Source organism: Syngnathus scovelli, chromosome 5, assembly GCF_024217435.2.
Source record: "Syngnathus scovelli strain Florida chromosome 5, RoL_Ssco_1.2, whole genome shotgun sequence".
Classification (NCBI taxonomy): domain Eukaryota; kingdom Metazoa; phylum Chordata; class Actinopteri; order Syngnathiformes; family Syngnathidae; genus Syngnathus; species Syngnathus scovelli.
The window spans coordinates 16,515,384-16,538,065 of record NC_090851.1 but is presented as its reverse complement, the minus strand read 5'-3'; positions in this window follow the sequence as shown (position 1 = coordinate 16,538,065).

The following is a 22,682-nucleotide window of genomic DNA, read 5'->3' as shown; positions in this document are numbered from 1 at the left end:
GCGCATGAAGAAATGACCATCTGCAACGTTTGGTTTAGGTTTTGGGTGCATTTTTAATTTTATTGCTTAAATCGCATTTTCTCGACGAGCTGAGCACGTTTTCTGAAATGTGCTCCTCCCGTCACTCTGGTTGGGTGCGCATAGTAAAAAGTGCTCTTGGCAGCTAGAGAGTGCCGCGTTGACCACTGCGCATGAAGAAATGACCATCTGCAACGTTTGGTTTAGGTTTTAGGTGCATTTTTAATTTTATTGCTTAAATCGCATTTTCTCGACGAGCTGAGCACATTTTCTGAAATGTGCTCCTCCCGTCACTCTGGTTGGGTGCGCATAGTAAAAAGTGCTCTTGGCAGCTAGAGAGTGCCGCGTTGACCACTGCCCATGAAGCAATAACCACCTGCAACGTTTAGTTTAGGTTTTAGGTGCATTTTTAATTTTATTGCTTAAATCGCATTTTCTCGACGAGCTGAGCACGTTTTCTGAAATGTGCTCCTCCCGTCACTCTGGTTGGGTGCGCATAGTAAAAAGTGCTCTTGGCCTCTAGAGAGTGCCGCGTTGGCCACTGCGCATGAAGAAATAACCACCTGCAACGTTTGGTTTAGGTTTTAGGTGCATTTTTAATTTTATTGCTTAAATCGCATTTTCTCGACGAGCTGAGCACGTTTTCTGAAATGTGCTCCTCCCGTCACTCTGGTTGGGTGCGCATAGTAAAAAGTGCTCTTGGCAGCTAGAGAGTGCCGCGTTGACCACTGCACATGAAGAAATAACCACCTGCAACGTTTGGTTTAGGTTTTAGGTGCATTTTTAATTTTATTGCTTAAATCGCATTTTCTCGTCGAGCTGAGCACGTTTTCTGAAATGTGCTCCTCCCGTCACTCTGGTTGGGTGCGCATAGTAAAAAGTGCTCTTGGCAGCTAGAGAGTGCCGCGTTGACCACTGCGCATGAAGAAATGACCATCTGCAACGTTTGGTTTAGGTTTTAGGTGCATTTTTAATTTTATTGCTTGAATCGCATTTTCTCGACGAGCTGAGGACGTTTTCTGAAATGTGCTCCTCCCGTCACTCTGGTTGGGTGCGCATAGTAAAAAGTGCTCTTGGCAGCTAGAGAGTGCCGCGTTGACCACTGCGCATGAAGAAATAACCACGTGCAACGTTTGTTTTAGGTTTTAGGTGCATTTTTAATTTGATTGCTTAAATCGCATTTTCTCGACGAGCTGAGCACGTTTTCTGAAATGTGCTCCTCCCGTCACTCTGGTTGGGTGCGCATAGTAAAAAGTGCTCTTGGCAGCTAGAGAGTGCCGCGTTGACTGCTGCGCATGAAGAAATAACCACCTGCAACGTTTGGTTTAGGTTTTAGGTGCATTTTTAATTTTATTGCTTAAATCGCATTTTCTCGACGAGCTGAGCACGTTTTCTGAAATGTGCTCCTCCCGTCACTCTGGTTGGGTGCGCATAGTAAAAAGTGCTCTTGGCAGCTAGGCAGTGCCGCGTTGACCACTAATCAGGAAGAAATAACCACCTGCAACGTTTGGTTTAGGTTTTGGGTGCATTTTTAATTTTATTGCTTAAATCGAATTTTCTCGACGAGCTGAGCACGTTTTCTGAAATGTGCTCCTCCCGTCACTCTTGTTGGGTGCGCATAGTAAAAAGTGCTCTTGGCAGCTAGAGAGTGCCGCGTTGACTGCTGCGCATGAAGAAATAACCACCTGCAACGTTTGGTTTAGGTTTTGGGTGCATTTTTAATTTTATTGCTTAAATCGCATTTTCTCAACGAGCTGAGCACGTTTTCTGAAATGTGCTCCTCCCGTCACTCTGGTTGGGTGCGCATAGTAAAAAGTGCTCTTGGCAGCTCGAGAGTGCCGCGTTGACCGCTGCGCATGAAGAAATAACCACCTGCAACGTTTGGTTTAGGTTTTAGGTGCATTTTTAATTTTATTGCTTAAATCGCATTTTCTCGACGAGCTGAGCACGTTTTCTGAAATGTGCTCCTCCCGTCAATCTGGTTGGGTGCGCATAGTAAAAAGTGCTCTTGGCAGCTAGAGAGTGCCGCGTTGACCACTGCGCATGAAGAAATGACCATCTGCAACGTTTGGTTTAGGTTTTGGGTGCATTTTTAATTTTATTGCTTAAATTGCATTTTCTCGACGAGCTGAGCATGTTTTCTGAAATGTGCTCCTCCCGTCACTCTGGTTGGGTGCGCATAGTAAAAAGTGCTCTTGGCAGCTAGAGAGTGCCGCGTTGACCACTGCGCATGAAGAAATGACCATCTGCAACGTTTGGTTTAGGTTTTAGGTGCATTTTTAATTTTATTGCTTAAATCGCATTTTCTCGACGAGCTGAGCACATTTTCTGAAATGTGCTCCTCCCGTCACTCTGGTTGGGTGCGCATAGTAAAAAGTGCTCTTGGCAGCTAGAGAGTGCCGCGTTGACCACTGCCCATGAAGCAATAACCACCTGCAACGTTTAGTTTAGGTTTTAGGTGCATTTTTAATTTTATTGCTTAAATCGCATTTTCTCGACGAGCTGAGCACGTTTTCTGAAATGTGCTCCTCCCGTCACTCTGGTTGGGTGCGCATAGTAAAAAGTGCTCTTGGCCTCTAGAGAGTGCCGCGTTGGCCACTGCGCATGAAGAAATAACCACCTGCAACGTTTGGTTTAGGTTTTAGGTGCATTTTTAATTTTATTGCTTAAATCGCATTTTCTCGACGAGCTGAGCACGTTTTCTGAAATGTGCTCCTCCCGTCACTCTGGTTGGGTGCGCATAGTAAAAAGTGCTCTTGGCAGCTAGAGAGTGCCGCGTTGACCACTGCACATGAAGAAATAACCACCTGCAACGTTTGGTTTAGGTTTTAGGTGCATTTTTAATTTTATTGCTTGAATCGCACTTTCTCGACGAGCTGAGGACGTTTTCTGAAATGTGCTCCTCCCGTCACTCTGGTTGGGTGCGCATAGTAAAAAGTGCTCTTGGCAGCTAGAGAGTGCCGCGTTGACCACTGCGCATGAAGAAATAACCACGTGCAACGTTTGTTTTAGGTTTTAGGTGCATTTTTAATTTGATTGCTTAAATCGCATTTTCTCGACGAGCTGAGCACGTTTTCTGAAATGTGCTCCTCCCGTCACTCTGGTTGGGTGCGCATAGTAAAAAGTGCTCTTGGCAGCTAGAGAGTGCCGCGTTGACTGCTGCGCATGAAGAAATAACCACCTGCAACGTTTGGTTTAGGTTTTAGGTGCATTTTTAATTTTATTGCTTTAATCGCATTTTCTCGACGAGCTGAGCACGTTTTCTGAAATGTGCTCCTCCCGTCACTCTGGTTGGGTGCGCATAGTAAAAAGTGCTCTTGGCAGCTATGCAGTGCCGCGTTGACCACTAATCAGGAAGAAATAACCACCTGCAACGTTTGGTTTAGGTTTTGGGTGCATTTTTAATTTTATTGCTTAAATCGAATTTTCTCGACGAGCTGAGCACGTTTTCTGAAATGTGCTCCTCCCGTCACTCTTGTTGGGTGCGCATAGTAAAAAGTGCTCTTGGCAGCTAGAGAGTGCCGCGTTGACTGCTGCGCATGAAGAAATAACCACCTGCAACGTTTGGTTTAGGTTTTAGGTGCATTTTTAATTTTATTGCTTAAATCGCATTTTCTCGACGAGCTGAGCACGTTTTCTGAAATGTGCTCCTCCCGTCACTCTGGTTGGGTGCGCATGGTAAAAAGTGCTCTTGGCAGCTAGAGAGTGCCGCGTTGACCACTGCGCATGAATAAATAACCCCCTGCAACGTTTGGTTTAGGTTTTGGGTGCATTTTTAATTTTATTGCTTAAATCGCATTTTCTCGACGAGCTGAGCACGTTTTCTGAAATGTGCTCCTCCCGTCACTCTGGTTGGGTACGCTTAGTAAAAAGTGGTCTTGGCAGCTAGAGAGTGCCGCGTTGACCACTGCGCATTTAGAAATGACCATCTGCAAAGTTTGGTTTAGGTTTTGGGTGCATTTTTAATTTTATTGCTTAAATCGCATTTTCTCGACGAGCTGAGCACGTTTTCTGAAATGTGCTCCTCCCGTCACTCTGGTTGGGTGCGCATAGTAAAAAGTGCTCTTGGCAGCTAGATCGTGCCGAGTTGACCACTGCGCATGAAGAAATAACCACCTGCAACGTTTGGTTTAGGTTTTGGGTGCATTTTTAATTTTATTGCTTAAATCGCATTTTCTCGTCGAGCTGAGCACGTTTTCTGAAATGTGCTCCTCCCGTCACTCTGGTCGGGTGCGCATAGTAAAAAGTGCTCTTGGCAGCTAGAGAGTGCCGCGTTGACCACTGCGCATGAAGAAATGACCATCTGCAACGTTTGGTTTAGGTTTTGGGTGCATTTTTAGTTTTATTGCTTAAATCACATTTTCTCGACGAGCTGAGCACGTTTTCTGAAATGTGCTCCTCCCGTCACTCTGGTTGGGTGCGCATAGTAAAAAGTGCTCTTGGCAGCTAGAGAGTGCCGCGTTGACCACTGCGCATGAAGAAATAACCACCTGCAACGTTTGGTTTAGGTTTTGGGTGCATTTTTAATTTTATTGCTTAAATCGCATTTTCTCGACGAGCTGAGCACGTTTTCTGAAATGTGCTCCTCCCGTCACTCTTGTTGGGTGCGCATAGTAAAAAGTGCTCTTGGCAGCTAGAGAGTGCCGCGTTGACCACTGCGCATGAAGAAATAACCACCTGCAACGTTTGGTTTAGGTTTTAGGTGCATTTTTAATTTTATTGCTTAAATCGCATTTTCTGGACGAGCTGAGCACGTTTTCTGAAATGTGCTCCTCCCGTCACTCTGGTTGGGTGCGCATAGTAAAAAGTGCTCTTGGCAGCTAGAGAGTGCCGCGTTGACCACTGCGCATGAAGAAATAACCACCTGCAACGTTTGGTTTAGGTTTTAGGTGCATTTTTAATTTTATTGCTTAAATCGCATTTTCTCGACGTTCTGAGCACGTTTTCTGAAATGTGCTCCTCCCGTCACTCTGGTTGGGTGCGCATAGTAAAAAGTGCTCTTGGCAGCTAGAGAGTGCCGCGTTGACGGCTGCACATGAAGAAATAACCACCTGCAACGTTTGGTTTAGGTTTTAGGTGCATTTTTAATTTTATTGCTTAAATCGCATTTTCTCGACGAGCATGTTTTCTGAAATGTGCTCCTCCCGTCACTCTGGTTGGGTGCGCATAGTAAAAAGTGCTCTTGGCAGCTAGAGAGTGCCGCGTTGACCACTGCGCATGAAGAAATGACCATCTGCAATGTTTGGTTTAGGTTTTAGGTGCATTTTTAATTTTATTGCTTTAATCGCATTTTCTCGACGAGCTGAGCACGTTTTCTGAAATGTGCTCCTCCCGTCACTCTGGTTGGGTGCGCATAGTAAAAAGTGCTCTTGGCAGCTAGAGAGTGCCGCGTTGACCACTGCGCATGAAGACATAACCACCTGCAACGTTTGGTTTAGGTTTTAGGTGCATTTTTAATTTTATTGCTTGAATCGCATTTTCTCGACGAGCTGAGCACGTTTTCTGAAATGTGCTCCTCCCGTCACTCTGGTTGGGTGCGCATAGTAAAAAGTGCTCTTGGCAGCTAGAGAGTGCCGCGTGGACTGCTGCACATGAAGAAATAACCACCCCCAACGTTTGGTTTAGGTTTTAGGTGCATTTTTAATTTTATTGCTTAAATCGCATTTTCTCGACGAGCTGAGGACGTTTTCTGAAATGTGCTCCTCCCGTCACTCTGGTTGGGTGCGCATAGTAAAAAGTGCTCTTGGCAGCTAGAGAGTGCCGCGTTGACCACTGCGCATGAAGAAATAACCACTTGCAACGTTTGTTTTAGGTTTTAGGTGCATTTTTAATTTGATTGCTTAAATCGCATTTTCTCGACGAGCTGAGCACGTTTTCTGAAATGTGCTCCTCCCGTCACTCTGGTTGGGTGCGCATAGTAAAAAGTGCTCTTGGCAGCTAGAGAGTGCCGCGTTGACCACTGCGCATGAAGAAATAACCACCTGCAACGTTTGGTTTAGGTTTTAGGTGCATTTTTAATTTTATTGCTTAAATCGCATTTTCTCGACGAGCTGAGCACGTTTTCTGAAATGTGCTCCTCCCGTCACTCTGGTTGGGTGCGCATAGTAAAAAGTGCTCTTGGCAGCTAGGCAGTGCCGCGTTGACCACTGCGCATGAAGAAATAACCGCCTGCAACGTTTGGTTTAGGTTTTGGGTGCATTTTTAATTTTATTGCTTAAATCGCATTTTCTCGTCGACCTGAGCACGTTTTCTGAAATGTGCTCCTCCCGTCACTCTGGTTGGGTGTGCATAGTAAAAAGTGCTCTTGGCAGCTAGATAGTGCCGCGTTGACCACTGCGCATGAAGAAATGACCATCTGCAACGTGTGGTTTAGGATTTGGGTGCATTTTTAATTTTATTGCTTAAATCGCATTTTCTCGACGAGCTGAGCACGTTTTCTGAAATGTTCTCCTCCCGTCACTCTGGTTGGGTGCGCATAGAAAAAAGTGCTCTTGGCAGCTAGAGAGTGCCGCGTTGACCACTGCGCATAAATAAATAACCACCTGCAACGTTTGGTTTAGGTTTTAGGTGCATTTTTAATTTTATTGCTTAAATCGCATTATCTCGACGAGCTGAGCACGTTTTCTGAAATGTGCTCCTCCCGTCACTCTGGTTGGGTGCGCATAGTAAAAAGTGCTCTTGGCAGCTAGAGAGTGCCGCGTTGACCACTCCGCATGAAGAAATAACCACCTGCAACGTTTGGTTTAGGTTTTAGGTGCATCTTTAATTTTATTGCTTAAATCGCATTTTCTCGACGAGCTGAGCACGTTTTCTGAAATGTGCTCCTCCCGTCACTCTGGTTGGGTGCGCATAGTAAAAAGTGCTCTTGGCAGCTAGAGAGTGCCACGTTGACCACTGCGCATGAAGAAATTACCATCTGCAACGTTTGGTTTAGGTTTTAGGTGCAGTTTTAATTTTATTGCTTAAATCGCATTTTCTCGACGAGCTGAGCACGTTTTCTGAAATGTGCTCCTCCCGTCACTCTGGTTGGGTGCGCATAGTAAAAAGTGCTCTTGGCAGCTAGAGAGTGCCGCGTTGGCCACTGCGCATGAAGAAATAACCACCTGCAACGTTTGGTTTAGGTTTTAGGTGCATTTTTAATTTTATTGCTTAAATCGCATTTTCTCGACGAGCTGAGCACGTTTTCTGAAATGTGCTCCTCCCGTCACTCTGGTTGGGTGCGCATAGTAAAAAGTGCTCTTGGCAGCTAGAGAGTGCCGCGTTGACCACTGCACATGAAGAAATAACCACCTGCAACGTTTGGTTTAGGTTTTAGGTGCATTTTTAATTTTATTGCTTAAATCGCATTTTCTAGACGAGCTGAGCACGTTTTCTGAAATGTGCTCCTCCCGTCACTCTTGTTGGGTGCGCATAGTAAAAAGTGCTCTTGGCAGCTAGAGAGTGCCGCGTTGACCACTGCGCATTTAGAAATAACCACCTGCAACGTTTGGTTTAGGTTTTAGGTGCATTTTTAATTTTATTGCTTAAATCGCATTTTCTCGACGAGCTGAGCACATTTTCTGAAATGTGCTCCTCCCGTCACTCTGGTTGGGTGCGCATAGTAAAAAGTGCTCTTGGCAGCTAGAGAGTGCCGCGTTGACCACTGCCCATGAAGAAATAACCACCTGCAACGTTTGGTTTAGGTTTTAGGTGCATTTTTAATTTTATTGCTTAAATCGCATTTTCTCGACGAGCTGAGCACGTTTTCTGAAATGTGCTCCTCCCGTCACTCTGGTTGGGTGCGCATAGTAAAAAGTGCTCTTGGCAGCTAGAGAGTGCCGCGTTGGCCACTGCGCATGAAGAAATAACCACCTGCAACGTTTGGTTTAGGTTTTAGGTGCATTTTTAATTTTATTGCTTAAATCGCATTTTCTCGACGAGCTGAGCACGTTTTCTGAAATGTGCTCCTCCCGTCACTCTGGTTGGGTGCGCATAGTAAAAAGTGCTCTTGGCAGCTAGAGAGTGCCGCGTTGACCACTGCACATGAAGAAATAACCACCTGCAACGTTTGGTTTAGGTTTTAGGTGCATTTTTAATTTTATTGCTTAAATCGCATTTTCTCGACGAGCTGAGCACGTTTTCTGAAATGTGCTCCTCCCGTCACTCTTGTTGGGTGCGCATAGTAAAAAGTGCTCTTGGCAGCTAGAGAGTGCCGCGTTGACCACTGCGCAAGAAGAAATAACCACCTGCAACGTTTGGTTTAGGTTTTATGTGCATTTTTAATTTTATTGCTTAAATCGCATTTTCTCGACGAGCTGAGCACGTTTTCTGAAATATGCTCCTCCCGTCACTCTGGTTGGGTGCGCATAGTAAAAAGTGCTCTTGGCAGCTAGAGAGTGCCGCGTTGACCACTGCGCATGAAGAAATAACCACCTGCAAGTTTGGTTTAGGTTTTGGGTGCATTTTTAATTTTATTGCTTAAATCGCATTTTCTGGACAAGCTGAGCACGTTTTCTGAAATGTGCTCCTCCCGTCACTCTGGTTGGGTGCGCATAGTAAAAAGTGCTCTTGGCAGCTAGAGAGTGCCGCGTTGACCACTGCGCATGAAGAAATGACCATCTGCAACGTTTGGTTTAGGTTTTAGGTGCATTTTTAATTTTATTGCTTAAATCGCATTTTCTCGACGAGCTGAGCACGTTTTCTGAAATGTGCTCCTCCCGTCACTCTGGTTGGGTGCGCATAGTAAAAAGTGCTCTTGGCAGCTAGAGAGTGCCGCGTTGACCACTGCGCATGAAGAAATAACCACCCTGCAACGTTTGGTTTAGGTTTTGGGTGCATTTTTAATTTTATTGCTTAAATCGCATTTTCTGGACGAGCTGAGCACGTTTTCTGAAATGTGCTCCTCCCGTCACTCTGGTTGGGTGCGCATAGTAAAAAGTGCTCTTGGCAGCTAGAGAGTGCCGCGTTGACCACTGCGCATGAAGAAATAACCACCTGCAAGTTTGGTTTAGGTTTTGGGTGCATTTTTAATTTTATTGCTTAAATCGCATTTTCTGGACAAGCTGAGCACGTTTTCTGAAATGTGCTCCTCCCGTCACTCTGGTTGGGTGCGCATAGTAAAAAGTGCTCTTGGCAGCTAGAGAGTGCCGCGTTGACCACTGCGCATGAAGAAATGACCATCTGCAACGTTTGGTTTAGGTTTTAGGTGCATTTTTAATTTTATTGCTTAAATCGCATTTTCTCGACGAGCTGAGCACGTTTTCTGAAATGTGCTCCTCCCGTCACTCTGGTTGGGTGCGCATAGTAAAAAGTGCTCTTGGCAGCTAGAGAGTGCCGCGTTGACCACTGCGCATGAAGAAATAACCACCCTGCAACGTTTGGTTTAGGTTTTGGGTGCATTTTTAATTTTATTGCTTAAATCGCATTTTCTGGACGAGCTGAGCACGTTTTCTGAAATGTGCTCCTCCCGTCACTCTGGTTGGGTGCGCATAGTAAAAAGTGCTCTTGGCAGCTCAAAGAGTGCCGCGTTGACCACTGCGCATGAAGAAATGACCATCTGCAACGTTTGGTTTAGGTTTTAGGTGCATTTTTAATTTTATTGCTTAAATCGCATTTTCTCGACGAGCTGAGCACGTTTTCTGAAATGTGCTCCTCCCGTCACTCTGGTTGGGTGCGCATAGTAAAAAGTGCTCTTGGCAGCTAGAGAGTGCCGCGTTGACCACTGCGCATGAAGAAATAACCACCTGCAACGTTTGGTTTAGGTTTTAGGTGCATTTTTAATTTTATTGCTTAAATCGCATTTTCTCGACGAGCTGAGCACGTTTTCTGAAATGTGCTCCTCCCGTCACTCTGGTTGGGTGCGCATAGTAAAAAGTGCTCTTGGCAGCTAGAGAGTGCCGCGTTGACCACTGCGCATGAAGAAATGACCATCTGCAACGTTTGGTTTAGGTTTTAGGTGCATTTTTAATTTTATTGCTTAAATCGCATTTTCTCGACGAGCTGAGCACGTTTTCTGAAATGTGCTCCTCCCGTCACTCTGGTTGGGTGCGCATAGTAAAAAGTGCTCTTGGCAGCTAGAGAGTGCCGCGTTGACCACTGCGCAAGAAGAAATAACCACCTGCAACGTTTAGTTTAGGTTTTATGTGCATTTTTAATTTTATTGCTTAAATCGCATTTTCTCGACGAGCTGAGCACGTTTTCTGAAATGTGCTCCTCCCGTCACTCTGGTTGGGTGCGCATAGTAAAAAGTGCTCTTGGCAGCTAGAGAGTGCCGCGTTGGCCACTGCGCATGAAGAAATAACCACCTGCAACGTTTGGTTTAGGTTTTAGGTGCATTTTTAATTTTATTGCTTAAATCGCATTTTCTCGACGAGCTGAGCACGTTTTCTGAAATGTGCTCCTCCCGTCACTCTGGTTGGGTGCGCATAGTAAAAAGTGCTCTTGGCAGCTAGAGAGTGCCGCGTTGACCACTGCACATGAAGAAATAACCACCTGCAACGTTTGGTTTAGGTTTTAGGTGCATTTTTAATTTTATTGCTTAAATCGCATTTTCTAGACGAGCTGAGCACATTTTCTGAAATGTGCTCCTCCCGTCACTCTGGTTGGGTGCGCATAGTAAAAAGTGCTCTTGGCAGCTAGAGAGTGCCGCGTTGACCACTGCCCATGAAGAAATAACCACCTGCAACGTTTGGTTTAGGTTTTAGGTGCATTTTTAATTTTATTGCTTAAATCGCATTTTCTCGACGAGCTGAGCACGTTTTCTGAAATGTGCTCCTCCCGTCACTCTGGTTGGGTGCGCATAGTAAAAAGTGCTCTTGGCAGCTAGAGAGTGCCGCGTTGACCACTGCGCATGAAGAAATGACCATCTGCAACGTTTGGTTTAGGTTTTAGGTGCATTTTTAATTTTATTGCTTAAATCGCATTTTCTCGACGAGCTGAGCACGTTTTCTGAAATGTGCTCCTCCCGTCACTCTGGTTGGGTGCGCATAGTAAAAAGTGCTCTTGGCAGCTAGAGAGTGCCGCGTTGACCACTGCGCATGAAGAAATAACCACCCTGCAACGTTTGGTTTAGGTTTTGGGTGCATTTTTAATTTTATTGCTTAAATCGCATTTTCTGGACGAGCTGAGCACGTTTTCTGAAATGTGCTCCTCCCGTCACTCTGGTTGGGTGCGCATAGTAAAAAGTGCTCTTGGCAGCTCAAAGAGTGCCGCGTTGACCACTGCGCATGAAGAAATGACCATCTGCAACGTTTGGTTTAGGTTTTAGGTGCATTTTTAATTTTATTGCTTAAATCGCATTTTCTCGACGAGCTGAGCACGTTTTCTGAAATGTGCTCCTCCCGTCACTCTGGTTGGGTGCGCATAGTAAAAAGTGCTCTTGGCAGCTAGAGAGTGCCGCGTTGACCACTGCGCATGAAGAAATAACCACCTGCAACGTTTGGTTTAGGTTTTAGGTGCATTTTTAATTTTATTGCTTAAATCGCATTTTCTCGACGAGCTGAGCACGTTTTCTGAAATGTGCTCCTCCCGTCACTCTGGTTGGGTGCGCATAGTAAAAAGTGCTCTTGGCAGCTAGAGAGTGCCGCGTTGACCACTGCGCAAGAAGAAATAACCACCTGCAACGTTTAGTTTAGGTTTTATGTGCATTTTTAATTTTATTGCTTAAATCGCATTTTCTCGACGAGCTGAGCACGTTTTCTGAAATGTGCTCCTCCCGTCACTCTGGTTGGGTGCGCATAGTAAAAAGTGCTCTTGGCAGCTAGAGAGTGCCGCGTTGACCACTGCGCATGAAGAAATGACCATCTGCAACGTTTGGTTTAGGTTTTAGGTGCATTTTTAATTTTATTGCTTAAATCGCATTTTCTCGACGAGCTGAGCACGTTTTCTGAAATGTGCTCCTCCCGTCACTCTGGTTGGGTGCGCATAGTAAAAAGTGCTCTTGGCAGCTAGAGAGTGCCGCGTTGACCACTGCGCATGAAGAAATAACCACCCTGCAACGTTTGGTTTAGGTTTTGGGTGCATTTTTAATTTTATTGCTTAAATCGCATTTTCTGGACGAGCTGAGCACGTTTTCTGAAATGTGCTCCTCCCGTCACTCTGGTTGGGTGCGCATAGTAAAAAGTGCTCTTGGCAGCTAGAGAGTGCCGCGTTGACAACTGCGCATGAAGTAAAAACCACTTGCAACGTTTGGTTTAGGTTTTAGGTGGATTTTTAATTTTATTGCTTAAATCGTATTTTCTCGACGAGCTGAGCACGTTTTCTGAAATGTGCTCCTCCCGTCACTCTGGTTGGGTGCGCATAGTAAAAAGTGCTCTTGGCAGCTAGAGAGTGCCGCGTTGGCCACTGCGCATGAAGAAATAACCACCTGCAACGTTTGGTTTAGGTTTTAGGTGCATTTTTTAATTTTATTGCTTAAATCGCATTTTCTCGACAAGCTGAGCACGTTTTCTGAAAAGTGCTCTTGGCAGCTAGAGAGTGCCACGTTGACGGCTGCACATGAACAAATAACCACCTGCACCGTTTGGTTTAGGTTTAAGGTGCATTTTTTATTTTATTGCTTAAATCGCATTTTCTCGACGAGCTGAGCACGTTTTCTGAAATGTGCTCCTCCCGTCACTCTGGTTGGGTGCGCATAGTAAAAAGTGCTCTTGGCAGCTAGAGAGTGCCGCGTTGACAACTGCGCATGAAGTAAAAAACACTTGCAACGTTTGGTTTAGGTTTTGGGTGCATTTTTAATTTTATTGCTTAAATCGCATTTTCTCGACGAGCTGAGCACGTTTTCTGAAATGTGCTCCTCCCGTCACTCTGGTTGGGTGCGCATAGTAAAAAGTGCTCTTGGCAGCTAGAGAGTGCCGCGTTGACCACTGCCCATGAAGAAATAACCACCTGCGACGTTTGGTTTAGGTTTTAGCTGCATTTTTAATTTTATTGCTTTAATCGCATTTTCTCGACGAGCTGAGCACGTTTTCTGAAATGTGCTCCTCCCGTCACTCTGGTTGGGTGCGCATAGTAAAAAGTGCTCTTGGCAGCTAGAGAGTGCCGCGTTGACCACTGCGCATGAAGAAATAACCACCTGCAACGTTTGGTTTAGGTTTTAGGTGCATTTTTAATTTTATTGCTTAAATCGCATTTTCTCGACGAGCTGAGCACGTTTTCTGAAATGTGCTCCTCCCGTCACTCTGGTTGGGTGCGCATAGTAAAAAGTACTCTTGGCAGCTAGAGAGTGCCGCGTTGACCACTGCCCATGAAGAAATAACCACCTGCAACGTTTGGTTTAGGTTTTAGGTGCATTTTTAATTTTATTGCTTAAATCGCATTTTCTCGACGAGCTGAGCACGTTTTCTGAAATGTGCTCCTCCCGTCACTCTGGTTGGGTGCGCATAGTAAAAAGTGCTCTTGGCAGCTAGAGAGTGCCGCGTTGACCATTGCGCATGAAGAAATAACCACCTGCAACGTTTGGTTTAGGTTTTGGGTGCATTTTTAATTTTATTGCTTAAATCGCATTTTCTCGACGAGCTGAGCACGTTTTCTGAAATGTGCTCCTCCCGTCACTCTGGTTGGGTGCGCATAGTAAAAAGTGCTCTTGGCAGCTAGAGAGTGCCGCGTTGACCACTGCGCATGAAGAAATAACCACCTGCAACGTTTGGTTTAGGTTTTAGGTGCAGTTTTAATTTTATTGTTTAAATTGCATTTTCTCGACGAGCTGAGCACGTTTTCTGAAATGTGCTCCTCCCGTCACTCTGGTCGGGTGCGCATAGTAAAAAGTGCTCTTGGCAGCTACAGAGTGCCGCGTTGACCACTGCGCATGAAGAAATGACCATTTGCAACGTTTGGTTTAGGTTTTAGGTGCATTTTTAATTTTATTAATTAAATCGCATTTTCTCGACGAGCTGAGCATGTTTTCTGAAATGTGCTCCTCCCGTCACTCTGGTTGGGTGCGCATAGTAAAAGTGCTCTTGGCAGCTAGAGAGTGCCGCGTTGACTGCTGCACATGAAGAAATAACCACGTGCAACGTTTGGTTTAGGTTTTAGGTGCATTTTTAATTTTATTGCTTAAATCGCATTTTCTCGACGAGCTGAGCACGTTTTCTGAAATGTGCTCCTCCCGTCACTCTGGTTGGGTGCGCATAGTAAAAAGTGCTCTTGGCAGCTAGAGAGTGCCGCGTTGACCACTGCGCATGAAGAAATAACCACCTGCAACGTTTGGTTTAGGTTTTGGGTGCATTTTTAATTTTATTGCTTAAATCGCATTTTCTCGACGAGCTGAGCACGTTTTCTGAAATGTGCTCCTCCCGTCACTCTGGTTGGGTGCGCATAGTAAAAAGTGCTCTTGGCAGCTAGAGAGTGCCGCGTTGACCACTGCGCATGAAGAAATAACCACCCGCAACGTTTGGTTTAGGTTTTACGTGCATTTTTAATTTTATTGCTTAAATCGCATTTTCTCGACGAGCTGAGCACGTTTTCTGAAATGTGCTCCTCCCGTCACTCTGGTTGGGTGCGCATAGTAAAAAGTGCTCTTGGCAGCTAGAGAGTGCCGCGTTGACCACTGCGCATGAAGAAATAACAACGTGCAACGTTTGTTTTAGGTTTTGGGTGCATTTTTAATTTTATTGCTTAAATCGCATTTTCTCGTCGAGCTGAGCACGTTTTCAGAAATGTGCTCCTCCCGTCACTCTGGTTGGGTGTGCATAGTAAAAAGTGCTCTTGGCAGCTAGAGAGTGCCGCGTTGACCACTGCGCATGAAGAAATGACCATCTGCAACGTTTGGTTTAGGTTTTGGGTGCATTTTTAATTTTATTGCTTAAATCGCATTTTCTCGACGAGCTGAGCACGTTTTCTGAAATGTGCTCCTCCCGTCACTCTGGTTGGGTGCGCATAGTAAAAAGTGCTCTTGGCAGCTAGAGAGTGCCGCGTTGACCATTGCGCATGAAGAAATAACCACCTGCAACGTTTGGTTTAGGTTTTGGGTGCATTTTTAATTTTATTGCTTAAATCGCATTTTCTCGACGAGCTGAGCACGTTTTCTGAAATGTGCTCCTCCCATCACTCTGGTTGGGTGCGCATAGTAAAAAGTGCTCTTGGCAGCTAGAGAGTGCCGCGTTGACCACTGCGCATGAAGAAATAACCACCTGCAACGTTTGGTTTAGGTTTTAGGTGCATTTTTAATTCTATTGCTTAAATCGCATTTTCTCGACGAGCTGAGCACGTTTTCTGAAATGTGCTCCTCCCGTCACTCTGGTTGGGTGCGCATAGTAAAAAGTGCTCTTGGCAGCTAGAGAGTGCCGCGTTGACAACTGCGCATGAAGAAATAACCACCTGCAACGTTTGGTTTAGGTTTTAGGTGCATTTTTAATTTTATTGCTTAAATCGCATTTTCTCGACGAGCGGAGCACGTTTTCTGAAATGTGCTCCTCCCGTCACTCTGGTCGGGTGCGCATAGTAAAAAGTGCTCTTGGCAGCTAGAGAGTGCCGCGTTGACAACTGCGCATGAAGAAATAACCACCTGCAACGTTTGGTTTAGGTTTTGGGTGCATTTTTAATTTTATTGCTTAAATCGCATTTTCTCGACGAGCGGAGCACGTTTTCTGAAATGTGCTCCTCCCGTCACTCTGGTCGGGTGCGCATAGTAAAAAGTGCTCTTGGCAGCTAGAGAGTGCCGCGTTGACTGCTGCATATGAAGAAATAACCACCCCCAACGTTTGGTTTAGGTTTTAGGTGCATTTTTAATTTTATTGCTTAAATCGCATTTTCTCGACGAGCTGAGCACGTTTTCTGAAATGTGCTCCTCCCGTCACTCTGGTTGGGTGCGCATAGTAAAAAGTGCTCTTGGCAGCTAGAGAGTGCCGCGTTGACCACTGCGCATGAAGAAATAACCACCTGCAACGTTTGGTTTAGGTTTTAGGTGCATTTTTAATTTTATTGCTTAAATTGCATTTTCTCGACGAGCTGAGCACGTTTTCTGAAATGTGCTCCTCCCGTCACTCTGGTCGGGTGCGCATAGTAAAAAGTGCTCTTGGCAGCTAGAGAGTGCCGCGTTGACTGCTGCACATGAAGAAATAACCACCCCCAACGTTTGGTTTAGGTTTTAGGTGCATTTTTAATTTTATTGCTTAAATCGCATTTTCTCGACGAGCTGAGCACGTTTTCTGAAATGTGCTCCTCCCGTCACTCTGGTTGGGTGCGCATAGTAAAAAATGCTCTTGGCAGCTAGAGAGTGCCGCGTTGACCACTGCGCATGAAGAAATAACCACCTGCAACGTTTGGTTTAGGTTTTGGGTGCATTTTTAATTTTATTGCTTAAATCGCATTTTCTCGACGAGCTGAGCACGTTTTCTGAAATGTGCTCCTCCCGTCACTCTGGTTGGGTGCGCATAGTAAAAAGTGCTCTTGGCAGCTAGAGAATGCCGCGTTGACCACTGCGCATGAAGAAATAACCACCTGCAACGTTTGGTTTAGGTTTTAGCTGCATTTTTAATTTTATTGCTTTAATCGCATTTTCTCGACGAGCTGAGCACGTTTTCTGAAATGTGCTCCTCCCGTCACTCTGGTTGGGTGCGCATAGTAAAAAGTGCTCTTGGCAGCTAGAGAGTGCCGCGTTGACCACTGCGCATGAAGAAATAACCACGTGCAACGTTTGTTTTAGGTTTTGGGTGCATTTTTAATTTTTGTGCTTAAATCGCATTTTCTCGTCGAGCTGAGCATGTTTTCAGAAATGTGCTCCTCCCGTCACTCTGGTTGGGTGTGCATAGTAAAAAGTGCTCTTGGCAGCTAGAGAGTGCCGCGTTGACCACTGCGCATGAAGAAATGACCATCTGCAACGTTTGGTTTAGGTTTTGGGTACATTTTTAATTTTATTGCTTAAATCGCATTTTCTCGACGAGCTGAGCACGTTTTCTGAAATGTGCTCCTCTCGTCACTCTGGTTGGGTGCGCATAGTAAAAAGTGCTCTTGGCAGCTAGAGAGTGCCGCGTTCACCACTGCGCATGAAGAAATAACCACCTGCAACGTTTGGTTTAGGTTTTAGGTGCATTTTTAATTTTATTGCTTAAATCGCATTTTCTCGACGAGCTGAGCACGTTTTCTGAAATGTGCTCCTCCCGTCACTCTGGTTGGGTGCGCATAGTAAAAAGTACTCTTGGCAGCTAGAGAGTGCCGCGTTGACCACTGCCCATGAAGAAATAACCACTTGCAACGTTTGGTTTAGGTTTTAGGTGCATTTTTAATTTTATTGCTTAAATCGCATTTTCTCGACGAGCTGAGCACGTTTTCTGAAATGTGCTCCTCCCGTCACTCTGGTTGGGTGCGCATAGTAAAAAGTGCTCTTGGCAGGTAGAGAGTGCCTCGTTGACCACTGCGCATGAAGAAATGACCATCTGCAACGTTTGTTTTAGGTTTTAGGTGCATTTTTAATTTTATTGCTTAAATCGCATTTTCTCGACGAGCTGAGCACGTTTTCTGAATGTGCTCCTTCCGTCACTCTGGTTGGGTGCGCATAGTAAAAAGTGCTCTTGGCAGCTAGAGAGTGCCGCGTTGACCACTGCGCATGAAGAAATGACCATTTGCAACGTTTGTTTTAGGTTTTAGGTGCATTTTTAATTTTATTGCTTAAATCGCCTTTTCTCGACGAGCTGAGCACGTTTTCTGAAATGTGCTCCTCCCGTCACTCTGGTTGGGTGCGCATAGTAAAAAGTGCTCTTGGCAGCTAGAGAGTGCCGCGTTGACCACTGCGCATGAAGAAATAACCACCTGCAACGTTTGGTTTAGGTTTTAGGTGCATTTTTAATTGTATTGCTTAAATCGCATTTTCTCGACGAGCTGAGCACGTTTTTTGAAATGTGCTCCTCCCGTCACTCTGGTTGGGTGCGCATAGTAAAAAGTGCTCTTGGCAGCTAGAGAGTGCCGCGTTGACCACTGCGCATGAAGAAATAACCACCTGCAACGTTTGGTTTAGGTTTTGGGTGCATTTTTAATTTTATTGCTTAAATCGCATTTTCTCGAGCTGAGCACGTTTTCTGAAATGTGCTCCTCCCGTCACTCTGGTCGGGTGCGCATAGTAAAAAGTGCTCTTGGCAGCTAGAGAGTGCCGCGTTGACCACTGCGCATGAAGAAATGACCATCTGCAACGTTTGGTTTAGGTTTTGGGTGCATTTTTAATTTTATTGCTTAAATCGCATTTTCTCGACGAGCTGAGCACGTTTTCTGAAATGTGCTCCTCCCGTCACTCTGGTTGGGTGCGCATAGTAAAAAGTGCTCTTGGCAGCTAGAGAGTGCCGCGTTGACCACTGCGCATGAAGAAATAACCACCTGCAACGTTTGGTTTAGGTTTTGGGTGCATTTTTAATTTTATTGCTTAAATCGCATTTTCTGGACGAGCTGAGCACGTTTTCTGAAATGTGCTCCTCCCGTCACTCTGGTTGGGTGCGCATAGTAAAAAGTGCTCTTGGCAGCTAGAGAGTGCCGCGTTGACCTCTGCGCATGAAGAAATAACCACGTGCAACGTTTTTTTTAGGTTTTGGGTGCATTTTTAATTTTATTGCTTAAATCGCATTTTCTCGACGAGCTGAGCACGTTTTCTGAAATGTGCTCCTCCCGTCACTCTGGTTGGGTGCGCATAGTAAAAAGTGCTCTTGGCAGCTAGAGAGTGCCGCGTTGACCACTGCCCATGAAGAAATAACCACCTGCAACGTTTGGTTTAGGTTTTAGGTGCATTTTTAATTTTATTGCTTAAATCGCATTTTCTCGACGAGCTGAGCACGTTTTCTGAAATGTGCTCCTCCCGTCACTCTGGTTGGGTGCGCATAGTAAAAAGTGCTCTTGGCAGCTAGAGAGTGCCGCGTTGGCCACTGTGCATGAAGAAATAACCACCTGCAACGTTTGGTTTAGGTTTTGGGTGCATTTTTAATTTTATTGCTTAAATCGCATTTTCTCGACGAGCTGAGCACGTTTTCTGAAATGTGCTCCTCCCGTCACTCTGGTCGGGTGCGCATAGTAAAAAGTGCTCTTGGCAGCTAGAGAGTGCCGCGTTGACCACTGCGCATGAAGAAATGACCATCTGCAACGTTTGGTTTAGGTTTTGGGTGCATTTTTAATTTTATTGCTTAAATCGCATTTTCTCGACGAGCTGAGCACGTTTTCTGAAATGTGCTCCTCCCGTCACTCTGGTTGGGTGCGCATAGTAAAAAGTGCTCTTGGCAGCTAGAGAGTGCCGCGTTGGCCACTGCGCATGAAGAAATAACCACCTGCAACGTTTGGTTTAGGTTTTAGGTACATTTTTAATTTTATTGCTTAAATCGCATTTTCTCGACGAGCTGAGCACGTTTTCTGAAATGTGCTCCTCCCGTCACTCTGGTTGTGTGCGCATAGTAAAAAGTGCTCTTGGCAGCTAGAGAGTGCCGCGTTGACCACTGCACATGAAGAAATAACCACCTGCAACGTTTGGTTTAGGTTTTAGGTGCATTTTTAATTTTATTGCTTAAATTGCATTTTCTCGACGAGCTGAGCACGTTTTCTGAAATGTGCTCCTCCCGTCACTCTGGTTGGGTGCGCATAGTAAAAAGTGCTCTTGGCAGGTAGAGAGTGCCGCGTTGACCACTGCGCATGAAGAAATGACCATCTGCAACGTTTGGTTTAGGTTTTAGGTGCATTTTAAATTTTATTGCTTTAATCGCATTTTCTCGACGAGCTGAGCACGTTTTCTGAATGTGCTCCTTCCGTCACTCTGGTTGGGTGCGCATAGTAAAAAGTGCTCTTGGCAGCTAGAGAGTGCCGCGTTGACCACTGCGCATGAAGAAATGACCATTTGCAACGTTTGGTTTAGGTTTTAGGTGCATTTTTAATGTTATTGCTTAAATCGCATTTTCTCGACGAGCTGAGCACGTTTTCTGAAATGTGCTCCTCCCGTTACTCTGGTTGGGTGCGCATAGTAAAAAGTGCTCTTGGCAGCTAGAGAGTGCCGCGTTGACGACTGCGCATGAAGAAATAACCACCTGCAACGTTTGGTTTAGGTTTTGGGTGCATTTTTAATTTTATTGCTTAAATCGCATTTTCTCGACGGGCTGAGCACGTTTTCTGAAATGTGCTCCTCCCGTCACTCTGGTTGGGTGCGCATAGTAAAAAAGTGCTCTTGGCAGCTAGAGAGTTCCGCGTTGACCACTGCGCATGAAGAAATAACCACCTGCAACGTTTGGTTTAGGTTTTAGGTGCATTTTTAATTTTATTGCTTAAATCGCATTTTCTCGACGAGCTGAGCACGTTTTCTGAAATGTGCTCCTCCCGTCACTCTGGTTGGGTGCGCATAGTAAAAAGTACTCTTGGCAGCTAGAGAGTGCCGCGTTGACCACTGCCCATGAAGAAATAACCACCTGCAACGTTTGGTTTAGGTTTTAGGTGCATTTTTAATTTTATTGCTTAAATCGCATTTTCTCGACGAGCTGAGCACGTTTTCTGAAATGTGCTCCTCCCGTCACTCTGGTTGGGTGCGCATAGTAAAAAGTGCTCTTGGCAGCTAGAGAGTGCCGCGTTGGCCACTGTGCATGAAGAAATAACCACCTGCAACGTTTGGTTTAGGTTTTGGGTGCATTTTTAATTTTATTGCTTAAATCGCATTTTCTCGACGAGCTGAGCACGTTTTCTGAAATGTGCTCCTCCCGTCACTCTGGTTGGGTGCGCATAGTAAAAAGTGCTCTTGGCAGCTAGAGAGTGCCGCGTTGACCACTGCGCATGAAGAAATAACCACTTGCAACGTTTGGTTTAGGTTTTGGGTGCATTTTTAATTTTATTGCTTAAATCGCATTTTCTCGACGAGCTGAGCACGTTTTCTGAAATGTGCTCCTCCCGTCACTCTCGTTGGGTGCGCTTAGTAAAAAGCGCTCTTGGCAGCTAGAGAGTGCCGCGTTGACCACTGCGCATGAAGAAATAACCACCTGCAACGTTTGGTTTAGGTTTTAGGTGCATTTTTAATTTTATTGCTTAAATCGCATTTTCTCGACGAGCTGAGCACGTTTTCTGAAATGTGCTCCTCCCGTCACTCTGGTTGGGTGCGCATAGTAAAAAGTGCTCTTGGCAGCTAGAGAGTGCCGCGTTGACCACTGCCCAGGAAGAAATAACCACCTGCAACGTTTGGTTTAGGTTTTAGGTGGATTTTTAATTTTATTGCTTAAATCGCATTTTCTCGACGAGCTGAGCACGTTTTCTGAAATGTGCTCCTCCCGTCACTCTGGTTGGGTGCGCATAGTAAAAAGTGCTCTTGGCAGCTAGAGAGTGCCGCGTTGGCCACTGCGCATGAAGAAATAACCACCTGCAACGTTTGGTTTAGGTTTTAGGTACATTTTTAATTTTATTGCTTAAATCGCATTTTCTCGACGAGTTGAGCACGTTTTCTGAAATGTGCTCCTCCCGTCACTCTGGTTGTGTGCGCATAGTAAAAAGTGCTCTTGGCAGCTAGAGAGTGCCGCGTTGACCACTGCACATGAAGAAATAACCACCTGCAACGTTTGGTTTAGGTTTTAGGTGCATTTTTAATTTTATTGCTTAAATCGCATTTTCTCGACGAGCTGAGCACGTTTTCTGAAATGTGCTCCTCCCGTCACTCTGGTTGGGTGCGCATAGTAAAAAGTGCTCTTGGCAGGTAGAGAGTGCCGCGTTGACCACTGCGCATGAAGAAATGACCATCTGCAACGTTTGGTTTAGGTTTTAGGTGCATTTTTAATTTTATTGCTTAAATCGCATTTTCTCGACGAGCTGAGCACGTTTTCTGAATGTGCTCCTTCCGTCACTCTGGTTGGGTGCGCATAGTAAAAAGTGCTCTTGGCAGCTAGAGAGTGCCGCGTTGACAATGCGCATGAAGAAATTACCATTTGCAACGTTTGGTTTAGGTTTTAGGTGCATTTTTAATTTTATTGCTTAAATCGCATTTTCTCGACGAGCTGAGCACGTTTTCTGAAATGTGCTCCTCCCGTTACTCTGGTTGGGTGTGCATAGTAAAAAGTGCTCTTGGCAGCTAGAGAGTGCCGCGTTGACCACTGCGCATGAAGAAATAACCACCTGCAACGTTTGGTTTAGGTTTTGGGTGCATTTTTAATTTTATTGCTTAAATCGCATTTTCTCGTCGAGCTGAGCACGTTTTCTGAAATGTGCTCCTCCCGTCACTCTGGTTGGGTGCGCATAGTAAAAAGTGCTCTTGGCAGCTAGAGAGTGCCGCGTTGACCACTGCGCATGAAGAAATGACCATCTGCAACGTTTGGTTTAGGTTTTGGGTGCATTTTTGCTTTTATTGCTTAAATCGCATTTTCTCGACGAGCTGAGCACGTTTTCTGAAATATGCTCCTCCCGTCACTCTGGTTGGGTGCGCATAGTAAAAAGTGCTCTTGGCAGCTAGAGAGTGCCGCGTTGACCACTGCGCATGAAGAAATAACCACCTGCAACGTTTGGTTTAGGTTTTGGGTGCATTTTTAATTTTATTGCTTAAATCGCATTTTCTCGTCGAGCTGAGCACGTTTTCTGAAATGTGCTCCTTCCGTCACTCTGGTTGGGTGCGCATAGTAAAAAGTGCTCTTGGCAGCTAGAGAGTGCCGCGTTGACCACTGCGCATGAAGAAATGGCCATCTGCAACGTTTGGTTTAGGTTTTGGGTGCATTTTTAATTTTATTGCTTAAATCGCATTTTCTCGACGAGCTGAGCACGTTTTC